This window comes from Aotus nancymaae, unplaced genomic scaffold (genome assembly GCF_030222135.1).
Source record: "Aotus nancymaae isolate 86718 unplaced genomic scaffold, 86718_ANA_hifiasm-v0.15.2.pri h1tg000010l, whole genome shotgun sequence".
Taxonomy (NCBI): domain Eukaryota; kingdom Metazoa; phylum Chordata; class Mammalia; order Primates; family Aotidae; genus Aotus; species Aotus nancymaae.
In genome coordinates, this window is record NW_026988421.1 from 30225968 (window position 1) to 30245066 (window position 19099).

The following is a 19099-nucleotide window of genomic DNA, read 5'->3' on the forward strand; positions in this document are numbered from 1 at the left end:
GATCCTAAATATATACACACCCAATACAGGAGCACCCAGATACATAAGACAAGTTCTTAATGACTTATAAAGAGACTTAGACTCCCACACAATAATAGTGGGAGACTGTAACATCACATTGTCAATATTAGACAGATCAACGAGACAGAAAATTAACAAGGCTATCCAGGACTTGAACTCAGACCTGGAACAAGTAAACTTAATAAACATTTACAGAACTCTCCACTTCAAATACACAAAACATACATTCTTATCAGTACCATATCACACCTATTCCAAAAGTGACTACATAATTGGAAGTAATCACTCCTCAATAATTGCATAGCATTTCATAGGTTAAATGAAATATTGGTTGGCTGCTTGTTGTTATTTTCTTCCCTTATTCCTCCCTGTGTCCATTTTTAAGCACAATTATTGGCATAAAAGAGGTTTTCAATTCCCATTTTTAGACTGCATTCTAGCCTGGGCAATAAAGCAATACTCCCGTTCTCTCTCCCTCTTTCTCTTCCTTTTTCTTCCTCTCCTTCATTCTTTTTTTTTTCTTTCTTTCTCTCTTTCTTTCTTCCTTTTTTTTTTTTAAAAAAAATGTTTGGGGATATAAAAGATTTTATTTTGTAATTAGAAATTAATGAACATGAGTCAGGCATGGTGGCATATGCCTATAATCCTAGCTACTTGAGAGGCTGAGGCCAGATGATAGCTTGAACCCAGGAGCTTGAGGCCAGCCCAGACAACATAGCGAAACCCCATCTCTAGTAAAATAAATAAATAAAAATAAATTTAAAAATTAACAAACATTTGGAAGAGTGAAATACTATTAAAGTATGTATCAATTAAGACATAAATATGAAGACATTTTACATATTTAAAAAATAATAAAAATAAATATATTCGAAGTAACAGCCCCAACTAAGGAACCCCAGAAGTCAGGATCATCTGCTGGACTAGAAAATAAAAATAAAAAAATAAAAGGAGTTGAAGTGATTACTTTTGAGGAGAAGAAAATGGTGAGGAGAGGAGGCTGGAGCACTGCTGTTTCAAAACAAGCCCTATGTTGGGGTAGGGGAGTCGGGGGGATGGGGACAAACCTTAAAGGCCATTTAATTCTTTAAATCATGTACAAGTATAGCTTAAATATAAAATAAGAATAAAAGAAAAAGAAAAATAAGAACAAAATACAAAGAGACTATAGAACACTTTTCCAAGCTGGGAGACCTCCACCCCCAGTCGATTTCTACGACATTGTCTTATGTGATATCTCGCCAGTCTTCCCACACTCAGACGAGGGTGCTGACAAGAGTGGAAGGGAGGCATTGATTGGATCTCGATCTGCCCTGTCAGGCTCTGCTTAGAAGCCCGAGTCAGCAGTCCATTAACACTAAATGACTCCTCTCTAGGCCAGTTAAAGATTCTTCTACTGAAATTACAAATATCAGAACCAGGCTGACTCAATTCTAACGTGTTTCTCCTTCCTTACATTCCACTGAATATCATGATTCCAAAACCCATGATTTTATTTTTTGAGATGGTGTCTTGCTCTGTCGCCCAGGCTAGAGTGCAGTGGTGTGATCTCGACTCACTGCAACCTCCACCTCCCGGTTTCAAGCAATTCCCCTGCCTCAGCCTCCCAAGTAGCTGGCATTACAGGCACCTGCCACTGCGCCCGGCTACAAAACCCATGATTCTAAACACACCTTCCACTCTTTTCTCTTGGTTTTTCTCCATTCGTTGCTAGAATGGCCTTGGGGTCCATCTGTCTTTGGCGGCACTCATACTTGCCAAGTCTTTTAACACTTGGGTAACAAACTATTTTTTTACTCTTTCACCTCACTCTCTTGCCTTCACAGAGGATAAAAAGCAGAGGTACTGTTGGCTGTGGTTATTTTTTTGTACAGAATATTATCTTTACCTAACGTTCTACAATATTTTTCCTTTTTCTTCACTGGCTATTCTACTGGCTCTGATTCTAAGGCTAGTCCATGACATAAATAAGGAATTGTTTGGGGAACAAAGCTGGAATGACCTTGGTACCGGGTGTGCTCATCCATTTACTGCATAGTACTCAAGGGAGAAGAATGTCTCATTTCAGATTAGTTCAAAACAAAACTTTGTCCTTGTCTCTGACCTAGACAACCCTCTTATCTGTGATAAAGAAGGCATACTTATGCTATTTTCAACTAAATAAAGCTAGAAGGGATATTTAATATCTTGGAAGACTGAATTGGAATTCATAAAGCGCTCAATAGGTTCTAAAGTTAGAGTTTTTTAACAAATAAATGAAATTTACCAGGGATATTTTTAAAGTCCTATGCTTATATTCGAAATATTAATTTCACAAACATAGGATGAGGAAGACTTAGCTTAACAGTTCAATTGAAAAAGGCTATGAATCTTGACTGACTACAAGCTTAACAAGTTGTTTTTTTATTATTAGTTTTTTAGGCTGAACAACTTGACAGCAGGAAGTGGCTAGGGAATGACTACCAAAATGTAAAATACTTCTCTTTTTACTTTTGACAACACAGGCAAGATTGTTTGAGTGCATCAATCAGTTCACAAATATTTACTGAGGATCTGCTATGTGTCTATTATGAGGAAGGGGGCGTGGCAGTAGAACGAAAGGAAAAGCCCAAGAATCTTTGAACAGGTTGGACAGACAACATATACATAGGAAATGATAGCAGTAATGATTACTTACATTTGAATAGTGCTTTAATTTATTATATCTCTCATTTATACCACCTCTTCAGACTTCATAGCTGCCCTATGAGGTGGTAAACTACAGCTATCATTTTATTTTTTTTAATTTTTGAGAAAGAGTCTTGCTCTGTCACCCAGACTGGAGTGCAGTGGTATGATCTCGGCTCACTGTAACCTCTGCCTCCTGAGTTCAAGGGATTCTCCTGCCTTAGCCTCCCGAGTAGCTGGGACTATAGGCCTGTGCCATCCCGCCTGGCTAATTTCTGTATATTTAGTAGAGACGGGGTTTCACTAGGTTGGCCAGGCTGGTCTCGAACTCCTAACCTCAAGTGATCTGCCTGCCTCGGCCTCCCAAAGTTCTGAGATTACAGGCATGAGCCACCGTGCCCGGCTAATTATCATTTTAAAGAAGAGAAGACTGAGGCTGGGGGAAATTAAAGCAGTGATTCTCAAATGTTTAGCTCTCAACCCCTTTATGTCCTTAAAATTATTTAGCTATTTCACACTATATACAAAAAATTAAATCAAAATGGATCAAAGACCTAAATGTAAGAGCTGTAACTTTAAAACTCTTAAAAGAAAACTAAGTGTAAATCTTTGTGACCTTTAAACAATGGCTTCTTTAATGTGACACCAAAAGCACAAGCAACAAAATAAAAAATAGATAATAGGACTGCATCAAAATTAAAAAGTTTAATGCTTCAAAAGATACTATCAGCCAGGTGTGGTGGCTCACACCTGTAATCACAGTACTTCGGGAGGCTGAGGTGGGAAGATCGCTTGAGCCCAGGAATTTGAGACCAGCCTGGGCAACATAGTGAGATCTTATATCTACAGAAAAAATTTAAAAATTAGCCAGGCGTGGTGGCACATACCTGTGGTCCAGCTACTTGGGAGGCTGAGGCAGGAGGATCACTGCGGCCTGGGAACTCGAGGCTTCAGTGAGTTGTGTTCAGTCCACTCAAGACTGAGCAACAGAACGCGATGGTGTCTCTAAAAAAACAGAAAAAAAAAACAATAAAAACCTATTACATTATAACAAATTTTTAAGGAAAATATTTTCCAAAGCAAACAAATAAGAGAGTTATTTTATATTTTTATTAATTTCATTAATGTCTGACTTAATAGAAGACAGCTGGATTCTCATATCTATTGCCACATGTTGTTTGGTTGAAATAGATGAAGAAAATCTAATCTCATTCAAATATGTGGTTGGAAAAGTGAGGAGGATTTTTTTATTTTTATTTTTTTGAGATAGGGTCTCACTCCGTCACCCAGGCTGCAGTGCAGTTTGCTGAAACCTCCCCCCGCCCCGGGCTCAAGTGATCCTCCTGGGCTCAAGGGATCCTCCCATGTCAGCCTCCCAAGTAGCTGGGAATACATGCGCATGCCACCACACCCAACTAATTTTTGTATTTTGGTAAAGACAAAGTTTCGCCATGTTGTCCAGGCTGATCTTGAATTCCTGGACTCAAGTGATCCGCTCACTTTGGCCTCCCAAAGTGCTGGGATTACTGGCGAGAGCCACTGCAGGGGGAGGATTTCAATAGACAATTGTGGATATTCTTTTTTGATACTAAACTAAAACACAACAAGTATAGTATCTTAAAGGCTAGTTGCACTGGAGAATTGAAACCATATTAATGAATTTTTTGTATTCCATTACACTATACTTCATTGGTCTAACTTGCATTTTCTTTTCTTTTTTTGTTTTTTGTTTTTGAAACATAGTCTTACTCCATCACCCAGGCTGGAGGGCAGTGGCACAATCATAGCTCCCTGTAACTTCGAACTCCTGAGCTCAAGCAATCCTCCCAGCTTAGTCTCTCAAGTAGCTAAGACTTCAGGCACATGCCACCATGCCTGGCTAATTTTTTTACTCTTATTATTTTTAGAGATGGGATCTTGCTATGTTGGCCAGGCTGGTCTCAAACTCCTGGCCTCAAGCGATCCTCCAGCCTCTGCCTCCCAAAATGCTGGGATTAGAGACATGAGCCACCACACTTGGCCTCATTTGCATTTTCAGTGCACCTTTTATCCATGCATGATTTTGTAACATTGTGTTTTGGTCATTTGAAAAGTATTCATTCTCTGAGTTATACAAATCTTCTAAAACGACACATTTTATTCTACAATGTTTTAAAAAATCACATTTGTTAACATCACTACTGATGTCATCAGATGATTCTTTAATTATTGGGAAGTTGTCAAGCTTAGTACCACATGCAAGATTTCCAAAATTCTAATTTTTACTTGAAAGCCATTTTTTTTTTTTTTTTTTTTTGGACAAGGTGTTGCTCTGTTGCCTGGGCTGGAGTGCAGTGACACAATCGTGGCTCACTGCAGCCTTGGCTTCCCAGGCTCAAGTGATCCTTCCACCTCAACTGGTACATGCCACCGTGCCTGGCTAATTTTTTTTTTCTTTTTGGAGAGACTGCCCAGGCTGGTCTTGAACTCCTGAGCTCAAGTGCTCCTCCAGCCTCTGCCTCCCTAAGAGCAGGGATTATAGGCATAAGCCACTGCCAAAAGCTCAGATTTTATCATTGGAACAAATAGTGCAAGTTGTTATCTTGAAGTAACAATTTTACTTGCCAAATGTTCTTGAAACTGCAAAATACCCAAGTCTGAACAACCTGTTTGTCATTCTTCCAAACAAAAATGATATTACATGAATAAAGGGGTTAATTCAGTTCATAACTATAATGATCACACTTTTTCCTCAAAACCACTATTCTTTGACATGTAGCAAAAGAACTTTATAAGTACTTCCTACTTCCCATTTCATGCCACATAATTTTTAAAGGATGTTCTTAAGGATCAAAATGTAATACCATTAATCATTTTTATCTTACCAAGAACATCTTGGCCAGGCGCAGTGGCTCACACCTGTTATCCTAGCACTGTGGGAGGCTGAGGTAGGCAGATCACCTGAGGTCAGGAGTTTAAGAACAGCCTGACCAACCTGGTGAAACCCTGTCTCTACTAAAAATACAAAAATTAGCCAGGTGTGGTGGTGGGCGCCTGTAATCCTAGCTACTCGGGAAGCTGAGGCAGGAGAATCACTTGAACCTGGGAGGCAGATGTTGCAGTGAGCCAACATTGTACCATTGCATTCCAGCCTAGGGTACAGAGCGAGACTCCATCTAAAAAAAAAAAAAAAAAAAAAAACTTAGATGAAACAGAATTTCCCTCCAAGTGCAGGGCAGTGAGAAATGTAATGCCCACCGGTACAGTTTGGTGCTACTACCTTGATTCCTCTTAAGGTGCAAAGAATTTCCCACCATCAGTAGCAATGTCAATATGATGGTGAAAAAAGGCAAATAAAGGCTTAGTATCAGCATGAACATCATTTTGGTCTTATGGATACCCTGTAAATTACGTGGGGTACCCTCAAGGATCCATGGACTACACGTTGAAAACCTCTGCGTAAATGTCTTTCCCCAAAGTCTCACATCTATTAAGCAGTAGAACCAATACTTGAAACTGGGTCATACTGTCTCCTAGTCTAACAGTTTCTCCATTGCACCACAGTATGCAAAATGAATGATACAGATAGGAAGTATAATAACTCACATTAAACCCAAATAATTAAATTTCTACCAGAGGCCTACTTAGAAATACAATTAGTGCTTATCAACCAGGTATGATCACTTTACGCTCATCTAGTCCAGATCATAAAGACAGCTTAAACGGATTTGGTCAAAACCATAAAGAAATAGCTTGACAATCAAAAGAGATGAGATTAATATCTATTTCCTAGACTGAAAATAAAATAACTCCTATTACCTTATGTTTGGTTAAAGGGCTTTGATGTGTTTAATATCAGTCTTAAAACTAGGTGGAACCAGCCAGGTGTAGTGGCTCATGCCTGTAATCCAAGCACTTTGAGGCCAAGGCGGGCGGATCACCTGAGGTCAGGAGTTCAAAACCAGCCTGACCAACATGGTGAAACCCCGTCTTTATAAAAAAAAAAACAAAAAACTAGGTGGAACCTAAGAGGTATTTAATCCATTATCTCATCCCATTCAGGAACCTGCTTACAGAATCTTGGATGAGTTGAACAAATCTGGTGAGAGAAGCAGCTTACTCCTCTCAAGACACTGTAGAACAACTCAAGTTATTTGAGCTGCCCTCCCGTCCATTGCCATGCTTGCTCTCATTCCCATATAGTTTTATCTTTTTATTCAACCCTCTGGACAATGAGGAATAGGAATAGGTCTATTTCCTTGTCTGTGTTATATTTTAAGTCAGCTACCGAGGTCCCTCATAAACCTTCCCCCTGACCGCCCGCTTTTTTTTTTTTGAGACAAGGTCTTGCTCTGTCACACAGGCTGGAGTGCAGTGGTATGATTGTGGCTCACCAAAGTCTCAACCTCTCAGGCTCAAGCAATCCTCCCACTTCAGCCTCCCAAGTAGCTGGGACCACAGATGTGTACCACCACGTCCCACTAATTATTTTTTATTTTTTGTAGAGACAGGGTCTCCCTATGTTGTCCAGGCTGTTGTTGAACTTCTGGGCTCAAGCAATCCTCCTGCATTGGCCTCTTGAAGTGTTGGGATTATAGGACTGAGTTACCATGCCCAGTGCCCTTTTTCAGTCTTAAAGTGCTCAGTTTCTCAACTTTCCTTTCTGTCTGGACCCATTCGAGGGTCTTTTATTTGTTGGTGGTTTTGTTTTAGAGGCCCAGGTGTAGCCTTTACTCATTCTCCGGGCCTTGCTCCCAGTCTCGCCCCCTTTATGCTGTGGAACTAGGTCATCCTTCCCTTCTCTCTTTTTTTTGTTTTGAGATGGATCTCGATCTGTCGCCCAGGTGTGATCTCAGCTCACTGCAACCTCCACCTCCCAGGTTCAAGCAATTCTCCTGTCTCAGCCTCCCAAGTAGCTGGGACTACAGGCATACACCACCATGCCCAGCTAATTTTTGTATTTTTAGTAGATACAGGGTTTATCATATTGGTCAGGCTGATCTCGAACTCCTGACCTCAGGTAATCCACCCACCTCGGCCTCCCAAAGTGCTGGGATTACAGGCATGAGACACTGCACCCGGCCCACCCTTCCCTTCTCTACTGATTGAGGCTTTCTTGTGTTCCAGGCACTGTGCCATGGTCTGCCATTTAATCCCCAGCACAACCCTATGAAGTAGGTACCATCAATAGTCCCCCTCTTGTTAAAATTAATGTACTATAGTTTGAGGAGTTGGATAATTGTACAGAGCTGTGTAAGCATAACCTCAATGAATATATGGAACAGCTCCCTCATCCTAGAAGTTTCTTCATGCTTTTTTTTTAGACAGTCTCACTCTGTCACACAGGCTGTAGTACAGTGGCGCAATCTCAGCTCACTGCAACCTCCGCCTCTTGAGTTCAAAACATCCTCCTGCTTCAGCCTCCAGAGTAGATGGGACTACAGGCATGCACTACCACGCCGGGCTAATTTTGTATTTTTAGTAGAGACGGGGTTTCACCATGTTGGCTAGGCTGATCTCAAACTCCTGACTTCAGGTGATCCACCTGTCTTGGCCTCCCAAAGTGCTGGGATCATAGGCCTAAGCCACTGTGCCTGGCATATATATTATTTTTTAAACTGGGTGTTTCTAAGATGCATTTGGGGGAAAAAGATGCATTGAATAACTCTATGGCAATTATAGAGTTTTACAACATAATTTTAATGGCTGTATAGTACTCTAACAAATGAACGTTTCATAATTTATGTAACGGATACCAATGTCCTGCTTCCTCTTCCTGGAATTATTTTCTTCTATTATAGTATCATAGTTTGCTTTTTTAAATTTTTCATATCTGATACTTCTTTGTCTGTTTTGCTAGCTCTGTGTCGTCCTTTTTTTTTTTTTCTTTTTTTTTTTTTTTGAGACAGAGTCTCTCCCTATTGCCCAGGCTGGAGTGCAGTGGCACAATCTTGGCTCACTGCAACCTCTGCTTCCCATGTTCAAGCAATTCTCCTACATTAGCCTCTTGAATAGCTGGGATTACAGGAGCCCACCACTACCATGCCTGGCTGATATTTAGTAGAGACAGGGTTTCACCATGTTGGCTAGGCTGGTCTTGGGCCTCCAAAGTGCTGGGATTACAGGCATGAGCTACCACGTCTGGCCTCTGTGTTCTCTTTCTATTTTCCCAAGATTCTGTACTTGAATCTTCTTTTTTTTTTGAGACAGGGTCTTGCTCTTGCTCTGTTGCCCAGGCTGGAGTACAGTGATGCTATCTCAGCTCATTGCAGCCTTGACCTCCCCAGGCTCAGGTGATCCTCCCACCTCAGCCTCCCAAGTAGCTGGGATTACAGGCATGTATCACCACACCCGGCTAATTTTTGCATTTTTTGTAAAGAAGGAGCCTCGCCATGTTGCCCAGCCTAGTCTCAAACTTCGGGGTTTAAGCAATCCTCCTGCCTCAGCCTCCCAAAATGCTGGGATTACAGGCATGAGCCACCATACTCTGCCCGAATCTTCTTCTATAATTTCTCTTTAGGTCATCAATTTTCTCTCCAGCTCCAGTATAAACCCTTTGGATCTCATCTCCACTTCTCTTCCCGACACCAGATCCTAATTACCAACTGTCTACCGGGTATGATTTAAACAGGGATATACTTCTTGCAATTCAAACCCCACATGTCAAAAACTGAATTTCTATTCCCTTTCCAAAATGTCTCTGCTTCTCTGTTTCTCTCTCCGTTTTGCTACCTATTTCAGGTTGGGGAAATGCTGTCCTTTTAGCCACTCAGGCTAGAAACCTCAGTCTTCTGATTGCTCTTCTCATTCATCTCACATATCCAATCAATAAAGTGCTATTGATTCTCCTCTCAAAAGCCTGCCAGTTTGTGCCCTTCCTTTCCATTCCCACCGTGACTATCCCAGCTTTTGAGGTCCCAGGATACCTCACCGGAGGGGTAACAATAGCCTCCCAACTGATCTCCACCCCCGCCCCCTCCCCCCGCTGCTCTACTATGTTGCCATGAGAGTTAACTTTGTGAAACAGATTATTTTCCTTTCCTGCTTGAAAATATCTGATGACTGCTTATCTGATAATAACTTATCACTTACAGAAGCAAGTGTAAACTCTCCACTGTCCCAACCCACCTACCCACCACACACCACCTTCCCGCGCCGGTTGCGTCAGCCTCGAACGTTCCTGAAAGCTTTGCTGTTCCTGTGCTTTTACTCACGTTCTCCCCTGTGACTGCCCAATCTTTAGTGTGTTTTGCTGACTCCTGGCGCTCTGCCTCTTCCATGAGAGGCGTTTTTGCACGATTGCAGACAGAAATAAAAATGAGCTCTGCCTACTGGTCCGTCCTGGTTAGCAAGGTCTACACCACCTCAAAGGCAGCTATGGACTAAGAGCCCACAGGGGCGATCTGGGGTTATGAGGGTGGGGCTGGCCGTGGAGACGGCTAAGGCGCTTCACACGCCTCCCCAGCAGGGAAGCGATGGGACCTCGCCGGGCAGGGAACACAATCTCCACCCGTCTGGAAAACTCTCTGAGTTCTGGGGCACTGTTCGCATCCGGACTGAGTGGCGTGCCCGCATTTTCCCCATTCCAGGGCAGGGCAGACTGAGGTAGGAAAGCAGAGCCCCGAGGCCGACACCCCGGGAAAAAAAAAAAAAAAGAAAGAAAAGAAAAAACCGCTCCCGCCGACCTGTGATTCACAGGAGCAGCAGGCTGGAAGGACCGCACCTCCTGATTGGAGCAGACAGAATCAGACAAACTTGGGGGCCGCTGATTGGCTGCGGCGTGGTCAGGCGCTGTTGGGCTGTTGTAAATGTAAATAGCTCTTGAAGGCCCGGGTCTGTGACCGCCAGTAACCCCGGCAAGAGGGGGTGGAGTGGGAGGCCCTTCCTCTCCATTCATGTCTGCTGCCAGCCAGGCCTGGACAGGCAGGCCCTTCAGCGAAGGGGACTGGGCAGGACGAGGCGATGAGTGTCTTCGGAGATCTTAAGCTTGAGCTGAAAGTTAAAAACTCACCTGCAGGGCTGAGCCAGGGCTGGCACCCTCCACGCCAAGCCGCTTCCTATCTGAGCTCAGCTTTGACTGTTTAAAAGCTTAATATGATGTTCTGGGGGAGGACCGAGGCGCTGGAGGTCGGTAGGAGGGTAGTTTTACGGAGTCGCGTTAGTGGCTGTAGTAGGTGTACCTTAGTGACCACAGTGAGGTGGCAGCCTGTCCTCGCCTCCTCCTGGTCACAGTGTCCTATTTGTGGGAAAGGAAAGAATGGCAGCTTGGAATAGTCTTTCTACGAGAGACGCAATTTCTCCCACCCTCTACTCCAGGGGAAAGGGAAGTCTGTGGGGAGCTGGCTTTCTAAAAGGTAGGGAGGAAGAAAAGGGACAACTCTCATACATTGCTGGAGAAATGTAAAATGGTGCAGCCACAGGGGAAACAGTTTGATAGCGCCACAAAAATTTAAATACAAAATTAGCATCTGGGCCAGGTAATCCCAGCACTTTGGGAGGCCAAGGCAGGCAGATCACCTGAGGTCAGGAGTTCGAAACCAGCCTGGCCAACATGGTAAAACCCTGTCTCTACTGAAAACAGAAAAATTAGCCGGGCGTGGTGATGGGCGCCTGTAGTCCCAGCTACTCAGGAGGCTGAGGCAGGAGAATCGCTTGAACCTGGGAGGCAGAGGTTGCAGTGAGCCAAGATCTCACCATTGCACTCCAGCCTGGGCGACAGAGCAGGACTCCATCTAAAAAAATAATAATAGCATCTGACCCAGCAACTCCAATCCTAGGTACAAAACCTAATAAATTATAAACAGATATTCAAATATTTGCACTCAAATTGTTCATGGCAGTGCTATTCTCAATAGCTAAACGGTGGAAACAACTCCAGTGTTTATCAGTGAATGAATCAGTAAATCAACTGTGGTATATTCATACTATGGAATATGAATAGGTAATAAACAGGAATGAAGTACTGATATATTGTCCAACGGGGATGAACGTTGAAAGATTATGCCAAGTGAAGGAAGCCAGACACAGAAGATCACATATTGTATGATTCCATGTATATGAAATATCCTGAATTGGTAAATCCGTACAGACAGAAAGCAGATTGGTGGTCGCCGGGGCCAAATGTGGGTGGGAAGATGGGGAATCACCGTCGAATGGGTTCAAATTTTCTTTTGGGGTGAAAGTGTTTTAGAACCAAAGGTAGTGGTTGCAGAATATTGTGAATGCACTAAGTGCCACAGAACTGGTCACTTTAAAATGGTTAGTTTGGTCTGGCGTGGTGGCTTATACCTGTAATCCCAGCACTTTGGGAGGCTGGGGCAGGTGGATCACCTGAGGTCAGGAGTGTGAAACTAGCTTGGCCAACAGAGTGAAACCCCATCTCTACTAAAAATTTAAAAAATTAGCTGGGCGTGGTGGCAAGTGCCTGTAATCCTAGCTACTCAGAAAGCTGAGGCAGGAGAATTACTTGAACGTGGGAGGCGGAGGTTGCAGTGAGCCGAGATCATGCCATTGCACTCCAGCCTGGGTGATAAGAGCAAAACTCTGTCTCAAAATAAAATAAAAGTTAGTTTGGCAGAGCGTGGTGGCTCATTCCTGTAATCGCAGCACTTTGGGAGGCCAAGGTAGGAGGACTGCTTGAGCCCAGGAGTTTGAGACCAGCCTGGGCAATATAGTGAACCCCCATCTCAATAAAAAAAAAGGTTAGTTTTATGTTATGTGAATTCCCTTTCAGTTAAAATGCATCTCTCTCTCTCTCTCTCTCTCTCTCTCTCTCTCTCTCTCAAACTGAGAAACTAAAAGGTGAGTCCTTCCTACTGTCCATAATTCTCCAAGAAAGAAATAAGAAACAGCAAATCTGAGTCCTCTGCTGCCTTTCACTTTCACTTTTCCCTCTGATTTTTGAAGCCTGTCATGGCCCTGGCTGCTTACTGCTCCCCATGGAAAATGGCCAGGAGGGAGAGGGCCCCTTTGGTCCCTCTGAGAAGATCCTTGCCTGGGCCCATAACCACTGTGAGTCAGCGCAGCACACACACTGCGCCTTTGTGACCACTCTGAGGCCAGGGTGTAGCTTGCTGGGCGGGACTGGGTGGGGGAAGGGAGGGCCTGGGACCTGAAAGTGGGAAGGCTTCTGCCTCCAGCAACTCGAGTATGGAATCTCAGCTGCTTGGAGCCTGCAATTAGGGCCTGTGGCATTTGTTCCAAAGTCAGTGTATAAGAATCAGCGCCTTGCCTGCAGCACACAAAGTTAACTACAGGGCACAAAATATGACTCCTACTCCCTGTGACATTTCACACAGTTTGTAGCAGAATTTAGAACAAGACATGAGCTCATTCTGTTGTTTCAAGTGCTGACTGTTCAGGGGCAGGGAGACATTTCTGAAAGAGGAAGATGCTCTTGAGGAGCTCAGAACCTTACAGGGGGGTGAAGTGTGGTTTAGGAAAGGTAGACAGGAAGTATCTATGGTTTGAGAGGAAAGCTTAAAACCCAGGTGGTTGACTGAATGTTAAGATGGGTCAGGAGGTGGAGGGGGCTGGGTTCTTCTGCAACAGTGGATGCATCTGCTGTTTGTGCAAAAGTTAAGCTCCCTGCCACTGCCACCCAGGGAGGAGGGACGCACCAGGCTTTGCCTCTGCGTGTAACTGAGTATCAGCAGTCATACAGTTGGACATATGAGAGATTATGACATATCTAGTTTGTCATCTACTCCACACCCAGTAGAGCCAGTAGTTAAGACCATAGGTCTGGAGCCAGATCATAGCAACATTATACATTTTCTCACAGCTTTTTCTCCAGGTGAACTCAGTTACCTCATCAGTAAAATCCCGGTAATAATAGCACCTGCTTCTGATGCAGGGCATTAGCACACCGTCAAGCATTCAGTACAGCACTCAGCTCTAGTAAATATTGTTATTGTTATTATGATTGCATCCACAAGTCTGATGGACTCAGAACTTTAATTTCTCATGCAAAAGGAAGTTAAATCTGTGTTTATGCAGTTGCCTAAATCCCTTTAACTAAATGTAAACGTGGTATCTGGATTTTTCCAAGTAACTTGGTACAGCCAAATTGTCATGTTATACTCTAGTTTATAGCAGCTTGCCTTTTCTTATGTGGCTAGTCTTTGTCCCCTTGAAGTTTGAGACTAGAGACCACATCGCTGTATAATTACGAGAACATGGACTGGGCACGGTGACTCACTCATGCCTGTAATCCTAGCACTTTGGGAGACCGAGGCAGGCAGATCACTTTCGGTCAGATGCTCGAGGCTACCCTAGCTAACATGATGAAACCCCATCTCTACTAAAAATAAAAAATACTAGCCAGGTGTGGTGACAGGTGCCTGTAATCCCAGCTACTTGGGAGGCTAAGACAGGAGAATCACTTGAACCTGGGAGGCAGAGGTTGCAGTGAGCAGAGAATGTGCCAGCCTGGGCAACAGAGCAAGACTCCATCTCAAAAAAAAAAAAAAAAAAAAAAAAAAAACAGAAAGAGAGAGAACACAGAGTGCTTCCTTTAATCAAAAAACTTATTTTCATCAGTGCTTCCTTAATATATTTGGGTTTGTATCTCAGCTACAACTAGTGGTAAAACATTAAAATAGAGGGCCTTTTTCTAATATAGTATTTTAATTAAGATATAATTTATATCCCATAAAATTACTCTTTTACTGTGTGATTCAGACATTTTTAGTATATTCACAGAACCATGCAACCCTTACCAAAATCTAAACTTTAGAACATTTTCATCACTTCCCACAGAACCTGTGCACATTAGCAATCATCCTCCCAGTCTCTGGCAACCACAGATCGGCTTTCTGTTTCTAGATGTGCCATTCTGGACATTTCATAATAAATGAAACCATATAATATATAGTCTTTTGTGTCTAACTTCTTTGCCTTCTTTGACTTTGAATAAAGTTTTCAAGGTCCATCCCTGTTGTCCATATTATTTCCATATCATGTATCAGTACTTCCTTCTTTTTTTATGGCCAAAGAATATTCCATTCTATAAATATCCCACATTGTGTTTATCTATTCATCTGTTGATGGGAGTTTGTGTTGTTTCTAGTTTTGGGCTATTATATAATGCAGCTATGAACATTCATGTGCATGTTTTTTGTGTGGACATATGTTTTCAGTTCTCTTGACTATATACGTAGGAGTAGAATTGCTGGGTTATATGGTAACTATGTTTTGAACCTTTTGAAGAACTGCCATACTGTTTTCCAAAGCAAATGCACAATTTTAGATTCCCATCAGCAATGCACGAGGGTTCAAATTTCACCACAGCCTCACCAACACTTATTAACTTTTTAAAAATTATAGGACTAGGGTGTGGTGGCTCACACCTGTAATCCCAGGCAAGGTGGGAGAATCACTTAAGTCCAGGAGTTCAAGACCATCCTGGGCAACATAGAGAGACCCCATCTCTTCAAAAAGAAAGAAAGAAAAAAGTTATAGCCATCCTAGTGGGTATGAAGTGGTACTCATTATGTTTTTTAAAAAATTGGTTGGACGCGGTGGCTCACACCTGTAATTCCAGCACTTTGGGAGGCCGAGGTAGGTGGATCACTTGCGATCAGGAGTTTGAGACCAGCCTGTCCAACATGGTGAAACCCTGTCTTTACTAAAAAAAAAAAAAAATACAAAAATTAGCTGGGCGTGGTGGCAGATACCTGTAATCCCAGCTACTCGGAAGGCTAAGGCTGGAGAACCTCTTGAACCTGGGAGGCAGGGGTTGTAGTGAGCCAAGGTTGTGCCACTGCACTCCAGCCTGGGCCACAGAATGAGACTCCATCTCAAAAAAAAAAAAAATTACTATTTTAAAAACATTCAGCTATCTGTACCAGATCATTGTGGTCCTAGTGTATTTTCTTGATGACTAATAATGTTGACCATTTTTCATGTGCTTCTGGTCATTTGTGTATCTTTTTTTGAAAAATGTCTGTTCATGTATCAACCGCTTGGGAGGCTGAGGCAGAAGGATCAATTGAGCCTGGGAGATCAAGCCTGCAGTGAGCTATAATTATGTTTCTGCACTCCAGTCTGGGTAGGACCCTGTGCCCCCCAAAATTTTTTTTTATTTTGATAAAGATCATCTTTTTTTGAGACAAGAGTTTTGCTCTTGTTGCCCAGGCTGGAATGTAATGGCTCAATCTTGGCTCACAGCAACCTCCACTTCCCAGGTTCAAGTGATTCTTCTGCCTCAGCCTCCCAAGTAGCTGAGATTACAGGCATGTGCCACCATGCCCTGCTAATATTTTGTATTTTTAGTAGAGATGGGGTTTCTTCATGTTGGTCAGGCTAGTCTCAAACTCCCAACCTTAGGTGACTCATCTGCCTCAGCCTCCCAAAGTGCTGGGATTACAGGCATGAGCCACCGTGCTCAGTCCAATTTATCTATTTTTAAAGTTTTTGTTGCTTGTGCTTTTATTGTCATATCTAGGAAACTATTGTCTAATCCAAGGTGGTGAAGATTTACACCTGTGTTTTCTCCTATGAATTTTAGAGTTTTTGTTGATCCATTTTGAGTTAATACTTGTTCGTGGTGTGAAGTAGTGGACCGACATTCTTTTGCATGTGGGTATCTAATTGTCCCAGCGGCATTTGTTGAAAAAAACTATTCTTTCCTCATTGAATTGTCTAAGCATCTTTGTCAAAAATCTATTGGCCATAGATGTATGGGCTTATTTCTATACCTTCAATTTCATTTCATTGATCTATATGTCTATCTTTATGCCAGTACCACACTGTCTGCATTACTGGCCCTTTGAAGTAATTTTGAAATCAGGAAATGTGAGTCCTTCAATTTTGTGCCTTTTTCATCATTTGTTTTTTGCTATTCTGGGTCCCTTGAATTTTTCTATGAATTTTAGCATCAGCTTGTCAATTTCTCTAAAAAAAAAAAAAGAAGCTGGAATTTGATAAAGATTGCCTTGAAGCTAACGCCCTTTTCGGCATTAGCCCACCTGCACCCAGGTGAAATTATTTAAAAAAAAAAAGAAAAGATTGCCTTGAATATGTAGATCAATTTTGGGAGTATGACCACATTAACAATATTATCTTCAATCCATGAACATGGGATTTCTTTTTATTTATTTAGTAGGTCTTCTTTAATTTCTTTCAACAGCATTTTGTAGTTTTCAGTGTACCATTCTTATATACTTGATGGTTAAATTTATTTCTATTTGTTCTTTTTTTTTTTTTTTAAGATGGGGTTGCACCATGATGGCCAGGCTGGTCTTGAACTCCTGACCTCAGGTGATCCACCCACCTTGGCCTCCCAAAGTGCAAGGATTACAGGTGTGAGCCACTGCGCCCAGCCTCTATTTGTTCTTTTTGGTGTCGTTAAAAGTGGAATTCTTTAATTTCATTTTCAAATTATTCATTTCTAGTTTGATTTTTGCATATTGATATTATTATATCCTGCAACCTTGCTGAACTCATTAGCTTTAATATGTGTATGTGTGTGTATTCTTTAAGATTTTCTGTATAGTCATGTCATCTGCAAATAGAGATAGTTCTTCCTTTCCAATTTAGATGCCTCTTCTTCTTCTATCCTGGCAGACATCTTTAGGAACTATCTTGGTTCTTCTAGGGAAAGGTGAAAAAACCGGTGGCCATTTGGGCATTGGAAATTTTATTTCTATGCTCTTCTCCATTATCATCTTAATTTGTCTTTTGTCCTTTTGTCCCATGGTTAATCTTGATTTCAAAACAGAACCTTAACTTCTTTATACCTTCCCATATGAAACATATCAAAATCAGGGACATTACTTCGTTCCCCTAAAAGCTTATTCTACAAATCACCCTTTCAGGTAAGCTCATCACATATTCCCTCTGTCTTGAATTCAACTGACCCTGTTCATCAACTCTCTTCCAGCTCTATGATGTATCTTTTTTCTTCTTCCTCTTTGGAACTTTTGCAGCTAATAATAAGGAAACAGTGCCAGGATGAAATAACAAATATGCAAAATACAGATTCCTGGAGGAAACATAGAGGTGTGTTTAATCAGAGGGAGCTCAGACAATTGTGAAATAGAGGATATAAGAAAGTAGCAAAGGCCACGTGTGTTGGTGTGCACCTGTAGTCCCAGTTACTTGGGAGGCTGCGGCAGGAGGATCTCTTGATCCTAGTAGTTAAATGCTGCAGTGAGCCATGATTGCACCACTGCACTCCAGCCTGGGTGACACAGCAGGACCTCGTCTGAAACAAAAAAACAGAAAGCAGCAAAGAGCATAGTGAGGATAAATTATTTAAATTGAGGCTGGGTGTGGTGGCTTATGCTTGTAATTCCAGCACTTTGGGAGGCTGAGGCAGGTGGATCACCTGAGGTCAGGAGCTTGAGACCAGCCTGGCCAACATGGCAAAACCCTGTCTCTACTAAAAGTACAAAAATTAGCCAGGTGGGCGTGGTGGTGGGTGCCTGTAATCACAGCTACTCGGGAGGCTGAGGCAGAAGAATTGCTTGAACTTGGGAGGCGGAGGTTGCAGTGAGCCAAAGATGGCGCCACTGTACTCCAGGCTGGGCGACAGAGGGAGACTCTGTCTCAAAAATAAAAAATAAGTAAGTAAATCAGACCCCAGTTAATGGGAAACAAAGTGGAGACTTGGAAGAAACTGTGCAGTTACAGAATGACTGAAAAAATACTCTGGCTTGAACACGTTAAGCAAAATAAAGAGGGAAAGGGACTCGTGGTAGAAAGCCAGATATTGATGAAGAAAACGTCACCATTAAGGTCTAGCAAGGCCTCCATGTACATAGTTTTGAGTTTGGATACCCTGAATTACTCTGAGAGACTTGTGCTTCTTATCCAAGGTGAGGGCAACCTTAGATTAGAAAGCAAGGTGAGCTGGCAGAATTGGCTCTGGGGAGCTCTTAGAAACCCAGGTATTGGTCAAGGTGGCTCCTGATGGAATATGGAGCTTCTTTAAACTCTAAAAAAAAGTCTGCCTTCTTTTTTCCGTAGGAGGATTATCAGATAAAGGAGTAAAAGCTAGGCTGGTTGTGGTGGCTCACACCTGTTATCCTAGCACTTTGGGAGGCCGAGGTGGGAGGATTGCTTGAGCCCAGGAGTTTGAGACCAGCCAAGCCAATATAGTGAGACCTGTCTCTTCAAAAATAAAACTAAAAAATTAGCCAGGCACAGTGGCACATGCCTGTAGTCTCAGCTACTCGGGAAGCTGAGGCAGAAGAATCACTTGTGACCAGGAGTTTGAGGCTGCAGTGAGTTACGATCACACCACTGCACTCCAGCCTGGCCAACAGAGCAAGACCCTATCTTAAGAAAAATAATTTTAAAAGTATTAAAAGCTAAAAGGAAAAACCAAAAACCAAAACCGTTTCCACTTTGTGCACCTGTGAGCATGAAACCCTCTGCTCCAGGAACATACAAGCCTTCTCTTCTACTGGTTTTCCTTTCTTCCTGC